The sequence below is a fragment of the Carassius carassius genome, chromosome 19 (assembly GCF_963082965.1).
Source record: "Carassius carassius chromosome 19, fCarCar2.1, whole genome shotgun sequence".
NCBI classification, from domain to species: domain Eukaryota; kingdom Metazoa; phylum Chordata; class Actinopteri; order Cypriniformes; family Cyprinidae; genus Carassius; species Carassius carassius.
Window position 1 is genome coordinate 30,510,691 of NC_081773.1, and position 27,051 is coordinate 30,537,741.

Sequence of the window (27,051 nt, forward strand, 5' to 3'; positions counted from 1 at the left end):
TCCTCTTAAAAACATCAGCCCATAGAACACACACACAAGTAATCAGAAAATCCGCATTTTTGCTGTGACGTCACCTTTGTTTCCTTGTATGTGATTGGCTGAAGCCTTTTTGTCGCCTCAAAAGTAAAAAAAAAATCGACATCAAAGCGAAAAAAATAAAAGTCGTTTTTTCGCCTCAGCACATTCGCGTTCGGTGTGAAAGAACTCATTACACAAACAGCTGATCAAAAAATAAAACCATCGCGCGAATTATTCGCGCGTCAAAATCGCGTCCAGTGTGAAAGGACCTTTAGCGGACATGGCATTGTTCTGCTGATCGCCTCTGGCTCGTTCCACTCACACACTGAACCATCAGAGCACAGACGAGTCCTCCAGACTCACACAATTACAGCAGGTCAATCACAAACCATCGCCAAGATCCACTTATTTACACACTTCTTCATTCTCTCACTCTCCAAGCAACTCTTTTCAATGAGCTATTCGAAATGAATGATTCCTCCGAGTCCGTGTCAGGCCAGCTTCTGTGACCGGGTCACTCCTACTAAACAGTGCACTTTCATGTCTACATCACCCATTCTTCTTGTTAAAGTAGTGCCTATTTATGCTATATTGCATGTATTATTTTCATTCATTTATTCATAAAATAAGCATGTATTTGACCGAAATTCTAGAATCGTAGGCAAGCAAATGTTTATGATGTCAACCAAATTTTTCTTTCTGACAACAATTTGTCGAGCTCGTAATTGTGATTTCTTAAGGGAAACAGGAAGTTTCCAAAAGTACGAGAAGGCAGCTTAAGTCATTATGCGACTGTTTTGAAGTAACAAGGCGGAGAAGCGCTCTCACCCAGCAAAATGGAGTGCATCGTTTTGTTAACTTTGTGGTTTATTATTTTTTGATCGTTTGGGACGCAGTGACACACAGCCTTCTCACAATATATTTCTTAACAGATCTATCACTTTTACCACTCAGAAATGTTCACGCAATAATGCTGCATGAATCAGAATTTCCACACTCACATATAATGATAATTGTTCTTGCTACATAAGTTCACTTCATTTTGTTTAATTTATCAGAAAACATGACTTCTGAAGTTCACAATTTGCATCTCGAGTAAATCTTGATTGAAGGATGTTTATATAGTTGTACAAAAAAAAACAAAGCAAAAATACTGTGGCAGGGTTTTTCCAGTTTAGAGAATTATGCATCCTCTGGCTGTCAACAAAACTCAGACAGACACGTGTAGGGCTGTAGCTATCAAATATTTTAGTAATCGAGTATTCTACCAAAAATTTTACACACAAAATGTTTTTTTGCTTAATTAAAGTGCAATATTAATTATGCAAGAGAAAATAAGACTCCTGGGTCTCTTAAAATGAACAACTAAGTTTCCTTTTTTAGAAAAAAAATATTTTTATTTTTTAAATGCATAGAATGCAATGCATACATCAAAAATAAACATTTAATTATTACCCATTGTTTCTCTGTCTGTACTTGTACTGTGAACAATGACAAGAAAGTTGACAGATGAATTAAGTGCCATTCAGTTGGGGTTTTAAATAAAGCATTTTCTGAGATGCACATTAAACATTAAACACCTAAAACATAAATTTAATTGATCTTTTAATTATTGAAAATTAAGCAAACTTAACTTTTGGGTAAACAAAGGGGATTTACTATTAAAAATAAAACATGGAAGAAATGTTGTGTTATTAAACCTTAAAAAAAAGTAATGTTTGATTTTTATTTTTTTTTAGTAGTAGACTATGTACATTCTGCTGAACAATAGTAATACATATCTGGCAAATACTTGTCTTTAAACTAAACTGGACTTTTATTTTGATGGGTTGACGTACCTTTACAGCTCTGTGTATGTGATGTGACGCTAGTTTTACTCAAATCAGACGGTCAAATACTCATGAAGTGACTGTCAGAGCAGTTCTGGAGATGTTGTTCATGTGTTCACGTCTTATTTAGTGAGACAGCAGACGCTGAAATTATTTAAAATAAATTAAAAGAGGCTTCGAGGCAGAGGAATTTGCCTCGATAATTTTTTGTAATCGAGTTACTCGAGGAATCGTTGCAGCTCTAGTCACGTGCAAACATTACTGAACAGCATCCATTAGGGCTTTTAGTCTACACTCTTAAAGCCTTTGTGGACTCAACTCTTAGGCCTTTGTGGACAGATAAATGAAGACCTTTTTCAGACCCACAGAAACACTGCCATCATGTATGCATGCATTAATATAGTAAGTAAATTTAGTAAATTTCACAATTAATTACAAAGAAAAGCAAAGTAACAAATTTACAGTCTTAATTAAATGTTTTGAACAAATGTTTTCTTTGCAGTAGTTTTTATATTGAATTTATCTTTCCCCAATATCACTTGACAGCATCCTCTCATTTATAAAATAATTTGACAAAAGATCTGATGAATTCTTAAAAAGTTACAGAGCTGAAAATTTACTATATAAAAATAATAATCTAACCACAAATTGAGTACTTCTTTAGTGGTAAGAAAATGACAGACATGCTTTTCTGAAATGGAAAATTTGATAGTTGAAATAGCTATAATGGAAAGAGACTGAGAATAATGGAAATATTAATAGGGACCGTCAAATGCCCATTGACAAAAATAGCCAGAACAAGATAACAGGTGAATGCAGACGAAGGGAAGAATTCTTTACCTTGAAACAGGAAATGAGCAAGAAAAAGACAATAGCAGCCAGAGCGGGCGGTATCTCAGCTCTTTAGATGGCCATGAAGCATTCACAATGACATGAAACAAAAAGAGCAACAATTGCATTCACTTCAGTCCATCAAACAGCTCTGGGAAACAAGGAAAAGATGCCTGTGTGACCGGAAAATATGGAAATATTCCACAAATCTCCATCTATGCTATTAATATTCACTATCAACAAGAGAGTTAAACAAGCAATGCTATCTTTCTTCATTTAGAAAAGGCCATATTCTGCACTTGTGATTGCTCCACTTTTAAGAATGCAATTAATAACGTAACAAGATTCACACTTAAAAAAAACATTATTAGTGAAAATTAATTTACAATTAGATAAAATAAAATAAAATGTAAACTTTTTGCTCTGGAAAGCAGTATGATTGACCTGGATCTGTAAGCACTTGAACTAGGACCATATGAAATACATTTTATCAAATTTCATTAACCATTCATTAACAGAGAACTAAATGAGGATGTAGAATGTTTACAGATACTAGTCCATATTGTGATTTGATTTAAGTGTAATGACTGACTTACATGACATTCCGCGTTACACTGTGAATTCCATTTTATGACTGGATTCTGTGATTCCGTCTGCATTTTCCGCATCGCGGAAATCATAGGGCCCTATTGAACTTAACCCAAACTAAGGGAAAGTTATAAAGCTTCCCTTCCCAACTGACAGGAATGATCACAGGTCTAAACAGAGCACAGACAACTCAGAAACAGGCGGTTTTCAACACCCCGAGTTAAGTGACTCACTCGCCTCTTGAATGCAGAAAATGAAATCATGCTGATGCTGGGGAGTTTAGATTTGACTCCCCTACACTAACATCCCTTTACTTATCTCCATACGAGAAGACAGACTCTATGAGTCAACTACAAACATGTTAATTAGGCTCTGCTGTTCTTCCAGAGAACAGGCAGGACATGTTTTAGGTTTAAGACACCTAAGGGGCCACTATTTTGAAGATATTTTATATCTTCTGAAAGGCAATAAACAATTGACAACAACATTTTATATCTCCCATGGAATTTTTAAAACTGGCAAATATTTTTCTCTTACTGTTTTTCTTATTCTTTAATTGTCATCTGAACTGAGCAGGTAACACCTTACAAAAAAAAAACTTTTCATTTGATAACGTAATATTATCGCTGATTTGAACATCAGTAGCACATTTTGCTGTACTTTGTATAGGGACTTTTAAATTTTAATTAAATGATTTAATATGTCTCCAATTCAGTGATTCATTAATTTACTTCATCACTCAAAAATGTATTTAAATAGTATTTTGAAATGTTTTAAAATATTCATCCACTGGTAAATGTGAATATGTTTATTAAATAGTAAAGTAATAATAACAAATTCAAAAATATAAATCTATTTGATACATATAAAACATAGATGGAATATTATCAGGCTTTCATTAATATTAAGTTGCAGCCAGCAATTTATTTGCTGGACTCACTTTAAACTAGACTTTCAGATATTTTGATTTAACAAATTAAATATGTTTCATACTTTGGGAACATTTATGCATTAAACCTATATTCTACTAAATATCTACACTACTGCTAATACTTTGCTGTAATACTATTTGAGTTATAGGAACTTGGTCATCTTAATGACCTCAAAAGTGTGAGAAGAATACTCTTACTTAAAGTTGAGACTTGTTTTCACAGCCAGTTTACAGTTGCACCTGAGGCTGTGGAAACTAAATCTACCTGACAAGACAGCATTCATTCACTCCAACATACACACACACACACACTAGAAAAACAGAGTGCTTCTTCCATTCTTCACCCAAAGAACACTGGAACTCAATCCAGACGGTCTCCACCTACAGTAATGCATCACCATCATTATCAGTAGAAGAATCAAGAGTACATAGCTATAGAAAGGAAATCAATCGTCATGACTTAAGGCCTTTAAATGGATCAGCTACAGATGTAGGTTATGGCTATCTGACTGAAGTCAAATATTAACTTATCCTGTAGAAAGTCTCCTGGCAATCTCTAACTGAAGCACAAAAGATATGATCCCTTATTTTAGAGCAAAAAAAAGGTGTGTATATATATATATATATATATATATATATCAATATTTTTCAAGATATTTAAAACATTCTCCAGGAACTGGTGAAAATGCACAATAAAAGACTTTATACTGCCTGACAAAATGTGAATATATCATAAATATGTTCAATAAATCATCAAGCTCCACCTAAAATCTGTTTTCAGTGATGGAAAGTTAAGCAAGAGTGCCGTATGTGTAAGAATTCCCACACATTCTTCTTCGAAATTCCACGAGTCTGAAGTGTAAATGAGTGAATGTGAGCAGTTGATAAACACATCACAGGTGATCAGCTACGACAGCACACAGATAAGGCTATGGGAACTTTCTAGCAGGTCAAGAGCAAAAGAGAAAGTGTGCAAACCAGTAGGTATTGGGATTTAAAAGAAGAGTAACTAATATCTGTGAATCTGAAATAGGGCTGGACGATTAATTGAAAAGTAATCAAAACCGAAATTCATAACCTCTAACCGACATAATTTTCCCATGTCGGTTATTCCGTTTTTTTTATCGTATTAATACTTCCCCCTTAAAAGCATACTAGCGCGTGTGTAGCCACATGACTCTGCCCGTCCAGCCAGTGGCATAAAAGCAAAACATGGAGGTGAACGCCAGATAACACATAGTGCTGGTGCACGAGCGGTGAGCCTTGCGTCTTCACTAAACTTTGTCAGTTGTATTTGATTTATGGTTTGGACATTCAAGCGATTAGATGAGATGTGTATTATTATATCGAGCTACCATGTTCGCGCAGCTGCATTGTGGTACGAACACTCATATAAACAGTAGCTGTGAAGATCGCGCGCACAGAGGAACACAGAAACTAGTTGTCAGCGCTGTCCTGTGATTTATTACTAAAGTAGCTTAGAATCTCAAAACTTATTATAGCATGTTTGTGTGCAGCGCACATGAAGCAGCACAAGCGCGTGCACAGAGAGCGGCGATCACGCTGCGGTTTCCCGGTTTGTGTCCTTTCTCTGACTGTTCTGTGTATTTTAACTTTAGAAAAGTCGAAACTACGATACAGAAAACTACATCAGTATATCATCATAAACGCAGCCATTTTTGTCTTACAAGAACGTAAACAGATGAGAAAGAAAACACACATGTACAGTATTTTTGCTTAAAGAGACAACAGCCTAATAAACGCTCTGCCTGTCATTAATGTTAATCAAAGAACAAAAGAAAATCATTCACTGATCTTGACTGAATATATTTAATAACTTTACTTGTTTAATCTTTATTTTATTTATAAAAAGAAAACTAAGAAGTGTTTTTAAACTTTTAATTACAGTTACTTCACCTGAAATTTTGTTTAGTTGTATTTATGATATTGCTAATTGATTTGTTTGTTCCCATCTTATTACTGCCTGTTTACTTGTCTTTAACACTTTAATATTTGAAATTTATATTAATCTAATTGTTTTTGCTATGGTATTTTTTTAATTAAAAATCTTGCAGTGTTTTGTAGGCTGCTGATTTTTGCTCATGTTATTCAGCTGCAACAGAATGCTTTGTAAAAAATGTTTGACATCTAAATGTTTGACTTAATTTTTATTATTGGAATCGAAATTAGGAATCGAGATGAATCGGAATCGATAAAATTCAAACTATACCCAACCCTAGTAAGAAATGTTACGAACAAAGATAAAATAACTGCTGATAGTCAATCATATTTACAGTGCAAACTTTGTCAGTGAACTATGAGGGCAAAAAAAAAAAAAACAACAGAAAAAAAAAAAATCATTCATTAATAGTAATCAAGGTAAAATGTTCAATTAATAGAGGTTTTGATTTTAGGCCATAATCGTCCAGCCCTAATCTGAAATAAAGAATGAGTTTGCACCAGGTTGTGATGAGCTGCAAATGTTTTCTATCTTGGCTGCATGTCAAACATGACGTGAGGTTTCCTTGAAAAGCCCTTTAATGCAAAAATCATGGACATCTAAGCGCTTGTGTTGAGTAAATCAGTGGTTCACAAATGTTTTATAGCAGTGTACCCCATTTCTTCCACTTAGACCGCAGTTACACCTTTTCTATTAAAGAACAATATTTGCCCACTTAAATTGATTTACAAGTGCAGTTTTTACCTTTATAGAGGCAAATATTTTCTATCCTTATTAATTGTGTCATGTTTTATGTCGTATTCTTAACATTTCATTAAGTGTATTATTAATATAATAAATAAATGATGGCAAGTCGTAATGATACTTGTAGACCTAAAAATAAAACCACCAATAGGTGGTTAAATTAATGAGCCAGACGTCACGTCATTCATTCATTCAGTAACTGATCAATTGTTAGTGTTCCTGTGGCTCAGCGGTAGAGCACTGTGCTAGCAGCGCAAAAAGGTTGGGGGTTCGATTCCCAAGGAACACAGCCTAAATGCAGTACAAGTCGCTTTGGGTAAAAGAGTCTTCTAAAATGCATAAATTAAATTTTAATTTTAATCACAGACTCGCCAAATAGTTCAAAACCGCAGATTTGTTTACTAATTAAACACGGCTGTATGTTGATTGAAAACGTACACCAGATGATATGGATTTTGTTTGAACTATTAATTATTTTGTTGCAAAAGAGAACAAATGACAATATATATTTAAAATGTAGGCTACATTTAAAATGTAAAATGTTCACTTAATATGACCTTTTTTTGTTGAACTGTTGTAAAAAATTAATTGCACATTTGCTATCGTTTGGATATTCAGGGAAATTTTGCATTCTTGCTGGTATCTTAAACATGAAAACAATAACAGGACAGAGTGTCTGTATCGAAGAGAGTTTAAATCAATCTCAGTCCGTGTCAATATTTGCTCTTCATGCCATTAAGTGAAGATCTACTTTAAATATCCATTGAACAGCAGCACGATTTGCTAAAGCAGCACATTCAATGGGCATCCAATCATATGCACAATGCTTGGGCCATCCTTAAAAATATTTTGGTTTGCAGTAACAGTAATTTAAAAAAAAAAAAAAAAAGGGTCGGTAGATCTGTCTATATTTTTTTTTCAAGTTTCAATGTAAAAACAAATTTACATTTTTGTGATGATGACGTCGGTATGAATTTAAACAAATTAGCATATCGTGACGTCACTGACTGGGTCTTTACTTGCATCCACCGCTACGTATCAATGCAACCTACAAATGAGAGAACGTTTACTTTGCTTTCTTGGGTTGTCACTTCTGTGAAAAAAATCCTGTTTGATTTGAGTTCATTGTTCACTGAATCGATTGTAAAATCGATTTTGCATGTCTAAAGTTTTATACGGCAAATAACACCAAATATAGGTAAATCCACGGACAACAGGCAGGAGGAATGTAAAGATTCAATATATTGGTAAAGACCAATATTTCTGATGATTTATTGGCGTGAAGTTAAGTGCAAAATGACAAACAGGAGTGCAACATTTTCGAAAAACAATAAGCAGAGTGGACTGCCATAATGCAAAACATTTACTGCAGGCTTCAACATGGCTGTGTTTACGATTAAATTTCAACAACAACAAAAAAAAAAATCGCATAGGCGATTTTCTTAGGCTATCAAAAAAAATATTTTTTCGAATATTCGTCTAATTTAAAATAAAAATCCACATTCGAATGCGCATATGAATTTTAGGTGTGCATTAAGGAAGCTGCCTTATGAGCCCCGGTACGTGTTCCATTCCATTTCGCCGCGCACACAGCTGTGTCTACACAACTTTCAAAGGCAGACGAGTTCGACACGCAGTATCTGCTTTCTCATCTTTCGCCTCGTGTACGCGCACGAGATGCGATGACAATATATGTCATTGCATTATAAGGTTATGTTAGCCCAGTGGTTCCCAAACTATTGAGGTATTGCAGGGGGGGCGCGGCACGGCTACGGCTTCCCGGGTTAGTTACAATGCTAGCATAACAGCATGGACAAGTTTGTGACAGCGCTCCCAGCTAAACGCAAACCAGATGATGAATCTTCACCAAATGTAGCAACTTCAAAAGCAAAGACAAGAAAATATGACGAGGCATATCTCGCACTCGGCTTCACCAGCACAACAGTGGGTAAGGAGGAAAGACCACAGTGTGTTGTGTGTCTAAAAATACTAGCTTGCGACAGTCTGAAGCCGAACAAATTAAAACGCCACTTGAAGACAACACATCCCGAGCACAAAGACAAGTCGATGGAGTTCTTCAGAAAAAAACTCACACAGTGTCGTGCACAGCAGAGTCGCTTTACTAAAGCAGCATCCCTGCCTGCAAATGCTCAACTCGCATCCTACAAAGTTGCCTAGAGAGTTGCTCAGTGTAAAAAGCCACACACTATATAGCCGAGGAATTAATACTTCCCTCTGCGATCGACATGGTCTCAACTATGATCGACGAAGCCACTGCCAGCAAGCTAAAGGCCATTCCTCTCTCAAACAATACTATCTCAAGGCGTATTTATGATATGTCAAAAGACATAGAAGAGCAGCTAAATGACAAGATACGGGACCGACGCTTTGCTCTGCAGATGGATGAGGCGACTGACAGTAATAAAGACTGCTTATTGATAACATACGTCAGATTCATTGATGCCGATGATTTGAGGGAGGATTTGCTTTTCTGCAAACAAGTGACGAGCAGAGCCACTGCAGACGAACTGTTTAAAATAATTGACACTTACTTGAGAGAGGCCGATCTGAAATGGGAGGACTGTGTGGGGATCTGCACAGACGGGGCTCAGGCCATGGCTGGGAGAAGAGGGGGGCTGCAAGCACATCTCCCCTAACGTGCAGTGGACACACTGTATGATACACCGAGAGGCGCTGGCGTCTAAACAGCTGAGTCCCGACCTGCACGATGTTATGACGGATGTCATCACTACAGTGAACTACATTAAAACATTACATGGTAAAATTTTATGATACATGATGCAGTGTCACTTTTAATAATTGTGAAGGTGATTTGTCTTTTTTTTTTTTTTAGTTTTGTTCAGGAAGAAGTTGCCATTTTGTATGACTTACAATGTTAAGTAAAGTCCAGTGGAGTTTAGAAACAAAGGATTTGTATGTTTGTGTCAGTGTGGGGGGGCTCGAAAATATTCTTATCTTCAGAAAGGGGGGCCCTGCAGAAAAAGTTTGGGAACCACTGTGTTAGCCTATCCAGTTGAAGCCACTTAAAAAAAAAAAAATCAATGCGGAGAAGATCTTGTTTACATCAAAACTGAAACCAAGCCGTTCACACAGAACGCATATTTCGCGCATCTCATGTTTTTAAATGAAAAAATGTATCCTGTGTGACTGGTTTTCCACCCTTTTTATTTATTAAACAATGCATGCATACATGATGTTGTTTTGTTTATAGTTCTTTAAGCAACTTAATAATAATTGGTTCATAAACATTATTTTAAATATGTTTTTTTCACAGTCATGAATTCTAATGCTTTGAATAAACATGCAGTAATATTTTGCTCGATGCGCTATCTTGAGCCTCAGAAGAGAAGCAAAAAGCTTTTCTTCACCCTAACTGAAATGATGCATTTAAAATTCGAATACAATTCGAATTCGACAATTTTTGATCATATTTAAGTAAAAAATTCGAATTTAGTTTTTTCAGCTATTTTGACAGCCCTAGGCGATTCAAGCCCGAAACTGTATGAGACTGAATACCGACTGAATTCAGATTTCTGTTGTAAAAAGAGAAACATTGTGCAGAAGTATTATTTGCCGTTATGCGTGTTTGTCCGAAGCTGCAGTTGCTGTGTAACGCCTGTTCAAAAAAAAAAAAAAAAAACCTGGACGCGCTCCGAGAAAAGGTCGTTAAAATCATTTTCTTATTTTCGTTTTCGAAACTTGTGTTGTTTGATTCGTGCTTGATTCGTGCAATAGATTTTCGAACATAAAGTGACAGTCGACACGGTCACGGTTTTAGACTAGAGTGGAGAAGGGATGGGAAAAGATCTGGGCACAGTTTTTCCAGAACTTTGTGCCAAGTTAAAGCGGTGTCGAGCTGTTTTAATGAATTTTTTTAGATGTATTATGGTGCCCGAACCCGTATGACTTTGAACAGTGACACGAACATGTAGTTTACTGCAGCCGCAGCCATCATTACCAAGCGAGAACCGTTGACTCTGACAGTGAGTGAGAGTATGAGACGAAGCGAACGCACAGGCCACAGTGTGACATCCGTGTAAACGCAGATGACGTCAAGGGTTTTTTTTTTTCATTAAAGAAGATAGCCTTCATTTGTATGTAGGCCAAGGCAATTTATATATTTACAATACTTAAATATAATTAATAGTATTTTATTGCGTTTGTATTAGTTGTTTGAAGAGTAAAAAAATAATTGGTCGGTCTTAACGCAAATTTAAATTTGGCAAGTCGGTCGGACTAAAAGCAAAAAAAAATAAAAAATTGAGTCGGTGCTAAATTGACAGGGTCGGTCGGGTTACGGCAAACAAAAATATTTTTAAGGATGGCCTTGTGTTGATGCAGTCAGTTTTGACCATAAAAGATGAGGTAAGCTGATTGGATATCATGTACTTGATCGTTTATGGCACTCCCATTTTCCTGTTTTTACATTAGAAGCTGCATTTTGCTTGTCAGAAATAAATGTTCGGTTTTAATGTTACTTTAAGTTAGGGTAGAATTAAATGAATGCCAAAACTCAATTTTGGTCGTGTACCACCCTCTGTCATCTCACGTGCCCCAGTTTGAGAACCACTGGAGTAAATCATAATAGACCCAAGCAAAAGTACTTTGGCAAATGTTGAAAAACCAATGAGCTCTGTTATGAATGAAGAATAAACATGACCGAAATCTAAAACAAGTAAAACTCACAACACTTGACTTCTAAGAGTTCCGTTGGATTATCATGATGGTGAAAAATTGGAAACTGATAAAAACAATCTCTGTCATTGTGTTTCCGAGCCAAAAGAGATTGGTGGCTCTAAAGGGAGTTTGGCTGAGAGATCCCCAAATTGGACGGAGGACTATCCAGACCATCATCAATGTGCCAAAACGTCATAACTTTCCTGTAAATGTTCTACAGGATGCCATAGACATCAATGGCAGAGGAAACAGAATAATACAATGCATACAAAAACAATAGCGGTTAGACACCACGTCTGGCCCTTAATTAAGATGGAACAGTAAACTATAGTGGCGGAAATGGGGAGGATATCAACACAGTGGCAACAAGGGAAAAAGTCTCCGCCCCTGAGCCATCATGGCAGTGCTCTACATTTCACAGCCTGGTACAGTTTATTCTGCACATTCCCACACAGCGAGCTCACCGCACGTCCAAAAACGACAGCCCAACCAAAACACACACAGCGCTGCAATTCAATATAAGAATCTGAGACCTTGTTTGAGACCTAACTGGTTCAAGGGAGTTAATTCTAAGAGTAATAGACCTTTGACCACACTTTTGGAAAGTCTGGTCTACAATGTAGGTGCGAGTCAAGAACTGCCCAGTTAAACAGGATGAAACTGTCTAACTGACATGAAATGACCGATAAGGGATCCTTTTTTTCCGTATGTGACGGGTTTAGCTGAAATTAACACCATAATAACTAGAGGTAAAATGATATATCAATATGGATAGTTGCATCAAATTACTAAAAACTATTTATATTTTTACAGAAAGACTTGTTTGACTGTTAAAAAGATAAAAAGATGTCAAACTGTTACTGAACTGCCATCAAATAAATTGCAACCATTTTTTTTTTATTATTTAAAAACATTTCTTATTTATTGTTCTGTATAAATGTATTTCAACAACTAGAATCCTTAATTTTGTTGTGCATGCCCTAGGTTTGCACATTTTAGAAAGCATATATCTAAAATACTTTCTTGACTGTTGTCATTGCTATCATATCATTGCACAAGCCAATGATAAATCGTTAAATATTTTTCTATATTACCTTATAATCTATTTTATAAATACATTTTTATTAATTTATTATTATTATTTATTTTTTTATTTTTTTGATGGCCCAAATGGATAAGAGGATGCAAAATTTCCAGATGTTTGCATAATATTTTGATTGCATTTGTGGTTTAATAAAAATTTTACGAGATGTGTAAAACAGGCACACAACATTGTAATACTGATATATCAATCACAGGACCTTAAATCAAAAAAACATTTTTATTAAATCATGGCATGTTTTAAAGTATCAACAAATACTATACCAGTGTACAAGAGAATCAATGTTAGATCATATGATGAAATGTCTGAGTTACACTCTCCTAACAATAATAGAACAGCATGATTTTAAAAGAAAGTTCAAAACACACCAGAAAATTTTCAAAAATATTATTGTTGATCATAATTTCTAACCAGACATAAAAAAATAATATTATATAGTTCAGAATTATATAGTTCTGCTTGTGGATGTTAAGTTTACTTGCTTTAACCTTACCAATAACTCCTAATCAGAAAGATATTGTCATTAGCATTGTTCAGATCCACAATCAAGATAAACAAACTGTGCTCGGAAATACACAGCATTAAAGCATGTCGACCTCCCACAAAGCACTAGAATTAGTTTATTATTTCCAGACTGACAGCATCGGAGAGCCCCACTGAAAAAGACAAACAACACAGCTTTTGTTTTGGACGTAACACAACCCTCTCCCTGGCCACTAGCACAATGTTATTAAATGAGCATTTCTCTGCAGGCCACCAGAGTCACCCCAGCACCATAAAAACATCCCATCATGATCTATGGCCCTGACAACCAGTCGCTGATTTGGAGGGAGCCAGTGAGGGCAATTAAGAAATCTCGCTTTCATTCCAGTTGGCACCGCAGCACCATTAGCCCTAGAAAACTTTATTTTCCAACATTTGTTTTAAGCTTCAAAGTGCATTTGTTCCTTGCAGCTTTACTTAACACTTTATTTACTTTCCTTAAAGTCAATTAGAGATAGAAGGATGACTTTTGAACCTAAATCCCTACAGGTGTGTCATAATGTGAGTCACACAAACTCATATTTATGTATTTCCAAATCACTCCAGAAGATCCTCTAGTGAGCACATGGCTATTTCAGCAAAGCAGGTGTGAAACATAATGGACATATTCATAATGGACATGGGTCCAAGACACTCAGGACTAGAGGACTTTTAATGCCCCTCTCTGTATCTACTACATGTGTGTTTACATATGATAGCAGCACCTGTTATTTGCCAGCTGGCTAGGAACCATGAGACAGAGTTCCCACACTTTTTTGACTGATGGCTTTCAATGACTTTTACAGTCATTTATGATAATCAGATGAGAATCGTCCAACTTCAGCCAGTCAAATCAAATTACAGCACTAAAAACGCATTTCTATGGACAAAATGCATCTAAAAATAGTGGGGGAAACCGAATGAGCTCCTGCAGGAAAAGTACATGATCCAAGCTGCCCAAAACATGAGAAATCTTTATTTTAAGCTTCACGCTGATGTATTAGTATAATGGCTTGCCCTGTCAGATGCTTTGACAGATACGTGTGTGCGTTCCCTCGGCGCAAAAAATATCATCATTAACTCAAAGTTTTATATAATATCAATTATTTCATGTTAATGATATTATTTAGAGATAAGGATAAAGTTATCCTTATCTCTAAATGTCACAAATTCACACAAGCCTTTCCATTTTTGCATAAAGGCCATCACTGACAATCTGCGTTAAAGGGATAATGCACCCCAAAATGAATTAATGTCATTAATCACTTACCCCCATGTCATTCCAAACCCGTAAAAGCTTTGTTCGTCTTCAGAACACAATTTAAGATTTTTTGGATGAAAACCGGGAGGCTTGTAGGGCTGTCAAAATTGCTCAAAATTGACATTCGAATATTCCCTCTAAAAAATACACGAATATTCAAACTATTCGAACATCTGGTTGCGCATGTTGTCAATGACGCGCATTACGTCAATAAAAGGCAAAAATAATACAAAGAGACATAACTACTTGTATAGATAGTCTATTTACGTTTAAACATATATGACAACGTATTACCTACACAAAAACAAGGAAATCAACTAATGGCCAAGACTGCAGACCTCACGCTCTCTCACCCTCACGTTCTCTGCGCATAATGGTTTAAATGAACAAACAAATTTTTGTGCAAGCAATTTAAGGTCGCGACTGTTGTTCCACATATAGCAGGCTTCATTCAGTGATTGAAACAAATATTAATTTTAATTGAAGTTTTACAGCATATAGAACTGACATTGAATGCTCCGAGCGAGCTGTGCTGTGGTAAACATGGAACTTTTCCTTGACATGAAACGATAAATAATCAAACCTCGGATCCATTGCTTGACAGAACTCCCCGAAGCGTGCCCCATCCGCGATACTGATCGGCCTCATGTCCTTAAAAATGAACGAAATTATTTTATCCGTTATGGCCTCTTGTCGTGTTGCAGACAAAGTGCTTGCGGCGGGCGATGCAAAGTAACGTTAAGTGTCAAGACGTGACTGTTTAGCTGGAGTTCCACACATTATGCCATGCTCATTTGGGTGCACATTTTTGAGATGTGACCTCATGTTGCTAGTGGTCGAATGGTATGCTAACTGTATCTTAAATAGCTTGCATACAACTTTATCTCGCGGGTCAACAATTTTACCTCATTTTCTCTGCTGCGGTCGAGTTGGGCTGTGCACTTGCTGGCATCTTCCATGAAGACATCAGGTCAACTTTCAGCAGTGATGCTGTGCCAGACAGTGCGACTCCTGTGAGGCTGTGACCTGTCCCTGAACCCTCAGGCGCGCTAGCGCGCCCACTCGCAAAGCAGACAACCACGCCTCTACTACCGCGGGCCTTTTTTTCCACTTTTTTTTTTTATTCGAATATTAATTTTCACCTTCGAAATTCGTTTTTTTTAAACTATTCGAATACATATTCGAATTTAGAATATTCGTTGACAGCCCTAGAGGCTTGTGACTGTCCCATTAACTGCCAAGTAAAATACACTGTCAAAGACCAGAAAAGTATTGAAAGCATCGCCATAATAGTCCATCTGCCAGTGGTTCAACCGTAACGTTATGAAGCGACAATTATACTTTTTATGTGTGTAGAAAACAAAAATAACGACTTTATTCAACAATTCGTCTCCCCTGTGTCTCTCCGCATCACCGACCAATCGATTATCAACCAATCGATTATCAAAATAATCGCATTCAAAAAGAGACAAGAGCTGAGTATGGTTAGACTCATTAAAGATTTAAAATTCCCATTACTTTTTACATTTTTTGTAAGTTTCAAATCACAGTTTTTAAACTTCCTGGTTTTCCATGACCGTGGGAAGTCTGTACAGTCGATCCATGGTAAGCTTTCCTAAGGGTAGGAAAAGGAGTGTCTTCTGTCAACAGCACACAACCAACCCACATGACTAAGCTCCATAGAGGAGAAGAGGGCATCAAAACTCCATCACAACACTGATGATGAGGGATTTCTGCCTCTCTATGATCCTAGTTTAAACGGCATGAGTTTTGGAACTTTTAAAAATCTGACTAATTGTGCAAATATAAATGGCACAATGCAACTGTAACAGACTTACACAAATTGCACAAATAGCTGTCATATGAATTATATATATATATATATATTAGGGGTGTAACGGTACGCAAAAATCCCGGTTTGGTACGTACCTCGGTTTTAAAGTCACGGTTCGGTTCATTTTCGGTACAGTAAGGGAAAGAAATGCAAACATTAAACTGCAGGTTGTTTATTACTATAAACTTTTTTTTACAATTTGTTTACAGATTTTTAAAAATACTTTTTAATAAAATATATATCAAATAAAAAAAGAATAAGAAATAAAATACTGCTGCAAAGTTCTCCACTAAATAAAATACTCTCAGTCTCAAACCAATATCATATAATAAAATATAATGAAAAATATAAATAAATATGATTACAGTGCAGCATTACCAATCCCAGCTTGTATGCCTGCTCATATTTAAAAAATATATATCACTTTTCCAGCATCAACAGTTTCAGTTTTTAGACCTGCTCAGATTTCGTTATTGCGTTGGCCCGATCGGTATTAAGAGCAAAGGTCTGTTTAAATGCCGACGGGAGCTGCGTTTGAATTACAATCATTTTTTTCCTAGTTGTAGCCTTTTGAAAACCTTAGGCCGGTGACACACTGGCATATTGCACCTGTCAAACATAGTCTATTTTGCCTAGGCTTTATATTTATGCTCAACATGAAGTATAGATATTGTTGTCGTGAAGACAAGATCCTGGTCTGTCGGCGGTCTCCCTCTATGTCACCTACAGTAGCAGCAGCGCGCCAGCGCCGCGTCAGGAACGATTCTGGTGTGTAAAGACACAGAAAACTCGAAGCAGCCGTCACGCAACTGACACGCAGCAGAAACGCCACGCTCACGCTACGCAGCCAGTGCGTCACCGGCCTTAGAATCAGCTGCAGGGCGGGATTTGCGCTGAATGCGGAGACTTCCACCACTCAATATGTTCGTTTGGAAACACGAAAATGTACCTACGTTCCGCGTACAAAATATTGCAGTCGGTACACACGTGCACCGTACCGAAAGCCCTGTACCGAAACAGTCCGGTACGAATACACGTACCGTTACACCCCTAATATATATATATATAAAATAGTATGCACAATCTTCCCCTGACTGGGATTTATAGAGGGATTTTTTTTGTGTGCAGGTTCTGGCGTACGCATCGTTTTATAAATCTGAAAACTTTTAAATCTGCGCAAAATCTAGCTTTTGTGCCTATGTACACTTTTTAAGGATGAAGTCTACGAAAAGTTTTATAAATGAGACCCAGAGCTGCTCTGAAAGAAAACTTTCAGAAGAAAAAAAATCCTAGTTTTATTTGAGAAAAACCATTGTCATATAAACTCTGAAACTCAAAGGTCCGCAACAACCAGTCAAAATAAAAATCTGATTTAACTTTAAATTAATTATAAATATATTAGCACTGCAATGTACTTCAAAGTTATAATAACAACTATAATAATATTCTTTATAGTAATGAATATATTATTTAAACATTATTTTTTAAGGAATATCATGTTTGCCCATGTTTTAACTTTGTATGCCTCGGTTTCGCAGAACTTTGCCAAAAATAAAAGTTGTTACATTTTCATTTGATAACACTTTATACCATTAATTAAAATGCTATATAAAGTGTGATATAGATATACATAAGGTGTATAGCTTTATTTTTTAAATGAAATGAAACATGATTATTTTCAGAAGAGAGACTTCAATACTTTCATTAACATGGATTCAAGTTTGTTGTAACTCAAACAACTCACTTAACTTCACTCAAATAACTTATTCTTTAAGAGACATTGTTACTTATAAGAGTTATTGTGTAATAAATAAATTATCATATTATCAGATCTGAAACCGTTACAAACCTAAAAACGTTTCACCACATATTAAACAGAAAAACAATATGAAACACCAACATATATGCATTTGTTTCGGCTCTTAGACACCCCAGTGATTTATTCCAAGTAATTTTAAAGTTAACCTTTTATTTACCCTTAAAATTACACAAACATATATTATGTAAACAAAAACTTTTTATTTTGGATGAGATTAATCGCGATTACTTGATGTTTTTTACGATAATCGACACCAATTAATACATTCAAGAGTCGATTCATCTGTCAGATTGAGTCAAGTGCTGGGAAATGAGTCAGACTGAGAGAAGTTTATATAAACTATGTGGAAAAAGCACATTATAAACCCACAGAGAGATTCAACATCATAATAAATGTACGTTAATGATGCTTCCCACTACAATCCATAAATCCCACAGATAACCCACGGATTCATATTTAACTGCCAGAATTCCCACTTCAAGAGGAGATGATCCCGGCAGGACACACCAATAATCCAACTACATATGTCAAAGAGTTTTCACCCTACATTAAGCAGTTGATAAACCACATCCACACACACAAAACACCGCCGGTATCCCACGACAGAGAAGCGAACAAGCCTCGGCATATTCCCGTTCACTCAGGGATCAGGAATCGCCAGCGAGACAAACAGCGCCAAACTAATTTTCAAACTCCAACGGAACTCACGCGCCTTTGAAAAGGATGTGGGAACGATTTTAACACTTCATTAACATCCACCGGCGGCAAAGGAAGATGTAAATGCTACATTACCTGATTTATGTCATGAATTATCCGTCTGGGAAAAGTTTTGAGGACGCCGCTTCTCTCTCTCTGAGTCTCAGAAAGTGACTCCTCCCTCCTCCGCGCGCGTGCACGAGCCATCACGACGTCGTCTGCGCCGAAGTATGTTTACTATCAAGAGGACTTCGTTCAGCTAGTGACGTGTCTAGCACCAGTGTTAGAGAGTAACTTATACTTAATATATTTTTTTATTAAGGTATCAAATTCAATTACAAACCTTTACAGCATATTTCAACAACTGAACACATATTATTCGTGTTGATACAGCCAAATAGAAAGAAAACAGATGAGAGAGAGAGAGAGAGAGAGAGAGAGAGAGAGAAAACAACAACAACAAACAATAATCACACCATAAGATTAAACAAAATAAAACAGGAATGGAAAAAGAAGGATGAGGGTCTTATTCTAACAACAAAAACAAGTTTGCAAAAATCTTTAGTTTATTCTTCCAGTTGTTAGGGAGTAACAAGTTACATATATTGAAATTGCGAAATTTAATTAATTACAAAATAAATTTAACTGTAATCTGTGACAGTTATGGATTTTAAAAAATGTGTAGCCTAATTAAAATACAGTTACTTATGAAAATGTTAACGATTACAAAAATGGTCACATCTGAATATTATCACACAAATTTAATTGTTTCTTTTTCCAAATAGTATTGACTGCTCATAGTATGTGAGACACCAACCTATGTTTTTGAGGAGTTTTGGACACAGGACACATGCTTATTCGATCACTTTTATTTCCTATTTGGGTTTATATAGGCTATATAGGCTACTTAATTTTTATTTTTTGATGAACTATTTTTTTCCCTAAAGCATTGTTAGCATGTGTTTCCTGGCATAGCTATCAAAGATCTGATTTCAAAAACAGTGTCATAGATATTAAACTACTGTATTTTGTTTTGATTTTAAATCTGTATTTAATCTCAAAGTAAAAAGAGGCGCTAAAGTCTAATTTTGTGGTGGCTGTGCTTTAAAATACAGTCTTAATTCAAGTGATGAAGAGTACTACTGTAAGGTTAACCCTGCTTTAAATGTTTAAAAATGATTAACAGTTCAGTAAAGCCAACTTTACTGAACTTATAAGGATATTCAGGGGCAGATTAAACCCTAAAGCACCAAAAGAGGTGGTGCATCACTAATTTTTACACTGGTTATGGTGCAAAGTTGAGAATTTATTTTCTTTAAAAAAGAACTACTTTTATCCTTGTGTTTTGGAAAATGTTTAGTCAGCCTGAAATGAACCCTGGAAGCAGAACCATATAAAAGGCCTAGATTTACCGCAGGAAAGATGCTTGTGTAGAGAATCCTATGGCAAATGTTCTGTTCCTGAGGTTCTGGCGGTGGATGTGATGAAGTCTTTAATGCAGTTTGACCTTTGCTGTTCCAGTGCACAGGGTGAATGCATGCACTTTAGCAGGATCCTGTGGGAATTCACTCATGTGGTGAGTCTAAAATAGAGCCAGATCTCCACAGCAGCTGTCCTGCAGATGTTTGTAATAATGAGAGTGGTAATTACAATTCAAAGTGAACTGGGATATGCTCTTAGCCCGAGTGTGCGTTAACATGAATGTGTTTTTTAGGAATTAACTCAATGCTGACACCATCTGGAAGAGAGAGCATTCGCAAACCTATGAATTGTTTACCTGCAAGAAATATTAATTATTATCAATGTTGAAATATAATGTGTATACAATTTTTTCAAGAGAACAGCATTCATCTGAAATACAATGCATTAGTAACATTATTAAATGTATTTAATTTCACTTTTGATCAATTCAATGCATCCTTGCTGATTTATAAACATCAGTTTCTTTAATTTCTTTCCAAAATAAAAAAAATATATTTAATAATAAAATTCTAAAATTCGTTTGAATGGTGGTGATACAACAACAGCTTTTTTATTTCAGAAAAATTCTTTTCTTTTCAACATTCTTTTGTGCAAAAAAAAATTAAAATAAAACCTTTGATCATTAATATTATGTAATATTAAATGAATATGAAAAAATCATGTATGCAGGATATACTCAGAAATTGCTAGCGAATTTCAAAAATAATTAATGACATTACACTGTAAAAAAATTATATACATATATATATATATATATATATATACATATACATATACATATACATATACATATATAATGTATGTATATGTATATATATATAAAACATGTTTTTCCATTAATAATTAAATTAAATTAAACTTTTTAAATAAATTTAAGTTATACAAGATCTAACTACATATTTAAGTAACTTTAATACGATTTGTTGAAATAAGTTATACTTAAAAATGTCATGCACTGACTGAACTTCAGTTTTTAAGTTGAAGTAGATGAAAACAAAGTGCTGCAATCAGGGGCGTCGGACTGGGGGGGTAAAGGGTACCGAGTACCCAGGGCCCGAGGCAGGGGGGGGGCCCTTAGAAGTCAGTTTTCTATACATACATATACATGCACTAACATTTGTATAGCATTTATGTACAACTAAAAAGTTCCTGTGCAAAACTAAACTTGTAGTTAGGCGCTGGTTTGGTATAAAAAAGTCATTTTCATGCTGTGCAGGGCCCCACACCCCTCTCGAATCAATGCAAATGGTACGACCCGCAGGTCAGGTGCTTCTGCTGCGGACCCGCGGTGATTGAATCAGTTGATGAGACAGGAGCTGGAGTGAGCCGTGAAGAGTCATGTCTCTCCTTAAGAAAGGAATATCAGGGGCTGCTCAAAAACGAAAAGAGAAGCAGAATAAAGAGAGAAGGGCAAATGAGGGCAAGCAGTTGCTCACAATTTTTTTTGAAAAGAGAGGTGAGCTCCAAATGCATCATCAAGCATTGACATTGTTTTAACATAAATATCTACTCCGGGTAGAATAGCATACATTTATGTTTGCATTTATGAATAATATACCAATACTTTATAGTATCACACCCTTCATAGCGAGCAAACAATGTTTCTGATTATTACATGGCTTGGCTGAATTCCAATGTAGAATGCGGTCTGTTATTTCTTGATAACAGACCGCTGCGAAGTATAACAGACCGTTGCCATGAAAAACAGCGCGTTGCTATGGACGCGGAACGGACTATTTTCTTTGGCGGAAGCAATACAATCATTTTTAAATCAATAAACTCCTTTTTAAATCAATAATTCGTGGCAAATTATTTATTTATTTTGTGGGTAGCCATGTAATAAGCGGGATAATGTATAGAGAGGCGGTCGTTATAGCGAATAACAACCCCGACAGGCTGAACAGGACCCCGACACGAAGCGGAGGATAATGTAATCTAACATTATACATTATCCCTTACGTAAATAACAGGGAGTGAGAAGCAGGCGGAGCTCAACACACTGCCACTCCAGGCAGCTGCCTAAACGCTTGTCTCCTCTTCTGCTGCAGTTCTCCCCACTCTCAGAGTCAGAAGTTTACATGAAAACACTGTATATTTCCCTCCATTGTCAAAATCTAACACCCGCGAAAACACCGATCGTTAGCGCCTATTTTACCGCATTGTTATGCAAATTAGCTCGCACACGCTCTTACATTAAGTACAGGATTGTTCTCAGTATAATAATGCACATCTTAATGATTGAAAAATGACTTATTTTAAAACATAATTCAAAGACTGAATCTCTAGTTTGGCGGTTAGTTTACCCTGTGATTCTATAGTCTAGTCTGCATTTATTTTAAACAGACAAATAATCATCAATTATCTTGTACTTAGCCTACACTTTAAAAAAAAAAGGTATTGTGACAATAAAGGATATTTTAGCAACCATTTGAAGCCATATATTTCAGTTTCAGAGTCAGACCCTGCAGCAGCAGGCCCCTCATCATGGCTAGGTGAAAGCAGTGACAGTGAGGTGGATGTGAGTGTGACAGTGAGACAAGGTGAGCTTTTTAACACTTAGTAATTAGTAATTAAGTGTTAAGAGGAAATAAGCAAAATTAGTACATTGTTATTGTACACATTTAAACTTTAAAGTGTAATTACTAATTACAGTTTAAAGTTTACAGTTTAAAGTTTAAATGTGTACAATAACAATGTACCCATTTTGCTTATTTCCTCTTGTAGCAGAGGCAGAAATAGAAGATGAGGTTGATATTCATATAAGTGATCAGAGGGAAAGTGAAGAATGTGATGAAGGTAGTCAGGAGCAGGAGGACAGAGCTGAAGAGGAAAGAGAAGAGAATGAGAGACTTAGGGGATACTGGAGAGGGATTGGCAGAGGACCCAGGATTATGGCCAACAACTCTTACTGATAAGCACAGGAAAACTATTGTTCAAATGCTAGCAAAAAACTGGACTTTAAAGACCTGATCAGCAAATTTGCGCATGCAAAGACCCGTCAATGGGCATTTAGTAAAAACTGACATTATTTAGTTTGTGTTTCAGACCAAAGTTTTTCTCATTTGGTATGGTCATTTTCAGAACTGCTTTACAGTATATTTGATTTAGTCCAGGTTTGGACCTGCTAGACCTTTTGTCATCTCAGTAAGTAGTACTTTCGACAATAAAACAAAAATATATTAATCAGAGTGTGGCCTATTTTGTTTACATTTTAAGTGTTTTTATGATAAAAATGCAATACCTTACCCATTGGTATCACTATGGTATTGGGGGCCCAGCAAGATGGTTTGTACCCAGGGCCCAAAATTTGGTGCTACGCCCCTGGCTGCAATACTACTTTCTTGTTAAATGTTCTCCAATAATCTTTATTTACATTACTGAAAATACTTTTTGTACCAGATCTGACTCTTTACATCAACCTATTGTCAAGCAGATATTTATAGTGTCTGAGTAATTCTAACAACATTCAGTGTGTATGTGATAATCATGCTGTAATCTATAACCAACACACACACACACACACACCTGTTGTGGACATCCAGTGGCTCTGGTCCAGGTCTGATGGTCGTGTCTGTGTCTGTGGATATGAATTAGTTGCTGTGTTGTTCTGTACAACAGCTGCTGACTGAGATGATTTGTGATGTGGTGGAGTTCCCACATGAAAGCTTCTCCTAATAAACGCTGCATGTGTAATACGTAATGTTAAAGAGGCACACATCTAAGACTTCTGAAAGATGTTAAACACATGGTTAGATCACATTAAAGGGCTCATTTCATTAGACTGGCATGTTAAGGCTTAATTCCATTCTGGACATAGACAATCACTCGGAAAAGATGAAGATGCTTCATAAGTACACGTTTCATGCTGTAGCTGGATTTTTTGAATATTGGAAACTAAGCATAGGGTAACCCAGGTACTTACTTGATTATATATATATATATATATATATATATATATATATATATATATAAAGTTGTAACAAATGCACTTTTGTTAGAAAGCAGCTCAACAGGGACAATGACATTGGAATATGCTTCATAAAAATACATGAATGCAAAACAAGCTGTGATGTGAAATATATGAGCATTAGAATCAGTCTCTGGATTCATCTGTGGGATATTTCTAAGCCTCACACTAGGCATTGTCTTTAATCTCTGTGCATGCTGGGATTGTGCGTGTGTGTGTCTAATCCACATACAGGTAAACGTGGATCATTTGCATTACATCTGATGCCAATATAACCAGCCTGAATACATATTAGATCAAATCAAGAACGGAACAAGGCATACACTCTTAAAAATAAAGCTTCCAAAAACGTGTTTTGTTCAGTGATGCCATAAAAGAATCATTTTTGGTTCTCAAAAGAGCATTTCAGTGAACAGTTCCTAAAAGGACCATTTTGAAGATCATTTTAAAAATCTTAAGAACTTTTTTTGACTGTGAAGAACCTCCTCTGCATTTGGAATGTTCAATAGATGTTCAAGGTTCTTCTTAGAACCATTGATGCCAATAAAGAACCTTTATTTTTATTTTATTTTAAAGAGTGTAGAGGAATTTGTTTTGTTTTTTTAATAATTTTTTGCAACGAACAAGAAATAAAGAAAAGTAGAAAATAGACATTTCTAAAGCATCTGGATATTTAATTACAAAATCAAAAGAAAATGTGAAATTATTGTTATTATTATATTTTATGTGTTGCATAAAGAAAACAATGCCTAATTGTGTATACATTTTTTAGTTAAATTAAATTATCTAAAATCAACCTTATTTCAAATCCTAACTCTTAATTGCCTTTTATAGTCTATTTTTTACGACCATATTTAGATTACTTAATGTAATTTCCTTTATTCCCAGCAAGTTCCTATTATAGTACTACAGCAAGTTTTTACATAAGTATATACATTTTTGGTTTTATGTGAAACATGCTTAAGTGTCATGACAATAATTGTGCAATGCATTTCTAGACAACATTTATATTTCTCAACAAACTAACTTTAAGCATCTTACCAGAAACCTTCAGATTAAATGTTTTTTGTGATTACGAGCAACAAATTCAGTCAAGCATGTCCAAACTTGAATGGATAGTGTTTATGATCCTCCCTTCCTGTCTTTATCCTTCCAGTACGTTTGAGACTCTCATTATTGGCATTTGGCCCGTTCACACACTCAATAGGGACTCTTTTGTGCTGTCTGCATTAGACGCCTAAACACACTTCCTCCAGCCCTCATCACACTGACAGCTCAAAGCCACCACACAGAGTTTCTTAACGAAGCGCTTCATGTCTCAACCAGAGACTTTGGCCTGCCTTCCTTGAGAAATGTCACATTAGACAAAGCCATAATCTCACGCTTTATGAGAAACACCAATGAAGATTAAAGCACATCAATGGTAAAACTGTCATTACAGTACTGTAACATTTCATATCAAATATATATTAAAGGAATAGTTCAGACAAAACTGAAAATGTGCTGAAAATGTCCTCACTCTCAGGTCATCCAAGATGTAGATGGGTTTGTTTCTTCATCAGATTTGGAGAAATGTAGCATTGCATCACTTGCTCATCAATGGATGCTCTGCAGTGAATGAGAGCCGTCAGAATGAGAGTCCAAACAGCTGATAAAAACATCACAATAATCCACAAGTAAACCACAACACTCCAGTCCATCAGTTAACATCTGGAGAAGACGAAAGCGGTTTGTTTGTAAGAAAATTAATCGATCAAGCAGCATTTAAACTTAAAACCACTGCTTACAACCAAAATACATTTCCATATTGTTTCCTCCAGTGAAACAGTCCATCTCCCATTGTCTCACATCACAATCCACAAACATTTGTTTAGACCATTTGTAAACAGTGCTTGATTTGTGCAGATTTCTCTCCTGCTTTACTTTTCACTGAAGAAAGCGTTATTATGGACCCTTATTGGATATTTTAGTCAAAAAGAACGGTTTAAAACGTGTTGATGGATTTCTTACAAACACATCTTTTGTCTTCTCCAGATGTTAACTGATGGGCTGGAGCGGTGTGGATTACTGGTGATGTTTTTATCAGCTGTTTGAACTGATAGCACCCATTCACTGCATTGGGGAGCAAGTGATGCAATGCTACATTTCTCCAAATATGATGAAAAAGCTAACGGATGACTCGAGTGTCAGCACATTTTGATTTTTGGGAAAACTATTCTTTAACATCTTTGTGTAAGTTTACCGTCAATGATAGTAAATTTAGTTCTTTAAGAGTATGCATTCTTTAGTGTAAATTCCCAAAAATAAACAAATTCTAAAAGTATCTGAGCCTGACCAGAGCTTTTTTCCTTTGGTTAAATCTGATAAATTGCTTTATATAGTACACGCACACACAAGCATACGGATTTTAAATAGTATCTAAAGTTTGATTTACAGTAGCATTGGTTTTAAATTTATTGCGATTTTACTTGTGCATGTATCGTTTAGGAAGGGTTTATAAAACATACACCTTTCACACAAAAGCAGACCCAAATTTCGGTTTTGGTTCTGCTGAATGGATTCTACGCCACCTAACGGTCATGAAATGAAACTACAACCAACATTTCATTTGCAGGAAAAGTGAATTTTACTGGTATGAAAGCCTATTGTGAGAAGAAACTACAGTTTGTTTCATTGATTGTCAAAAACGAAGTTCAGAAACCCCATGTATATTTATGCTACAATTAAGTGCCTAGAATATCAACATTTGTTCAGGTCAGTCAGCTTTAA

The 27,051-nt window shown here is 35.8% G+C and overlaps 1 protein-coding gene across 3 annotated transcripts in view; it reads right to left on the reverse strand.

Annotated features, from left to right (window-relative positions):
- Positions 1-19,033, reverse strand: part of tanc1b (tetratricopeptide repeat, ankyrin repeat and coiled-coil containing 1b) — a 201,634-nt gene extending 182,601 nt beyond the window's left edge. For all 3 annotated transcript variants that reach the window (XR_009422458.1, XM_059500646.1, XM_059500645.1), the window contains exon 1: positions 18,930-19,033. The gene's annotated coding sequence lies outside the window, so the exon portion shown is untranslated. The remainder of the gene's footprint in view (positions 1-18,929) is intronic.
- Positions 19,034-27,051: the final 8,018 nt, after the last annotated feature.